Here is a 419-nt window from a genome sequence, read left to right as displayed (position 1 = left end):
TGTAGACCAGGCTGGCTTCAAACTCAGAGGTATCAACCTGCCTCTTCCTTGAGTGCATAAGCCATTTAGAAAACAAGCTTTCGCCTTTGGAGTAACCCCCCCCCCTCAAATGCAAATTCATAAAGACAAAGGTGCCTTTTCAAGCCAAATACTCCTAGAACCACGGAACTATTTCTGAAGACAGGAGCAGGTCTCCTGCACTCAGCTATTCAGAGGTCTGGTTCTGTTTTATTCCATTTAGAAGAATCAGACAGATGAGCCTGCAGGATGATATGATAACAATCAGGGCACCACCTTTTTTTTTTTTTTTTTTTTTTTTTTTTTTTTTTCGGGACAGTGTTTCTCTGCACACCCCTGGCTGTCCTGGAACTCACTCTGTAGACCAGGCACAATCAGGGCACCACCCTTTTTAAAAATAA

The sequence above is a fragment of the Mus caroli genome, chromosome 4 (assembly GCF_900094665.2).
Source record: "Mus caroli chromosome 4, CAROLI_EIJ_v1.1, whole genome shotgun sequence".
In the NCBI taxonomy this organism is placed as follows: domain Eukaryota; kingdom Metazoa; phylum Chordata; class Mammalia; order Rodentia; family Muridae; genus Mus; species Mus caroli.
Note: the sequence above shows the minus strand (reverse complement) of the source record.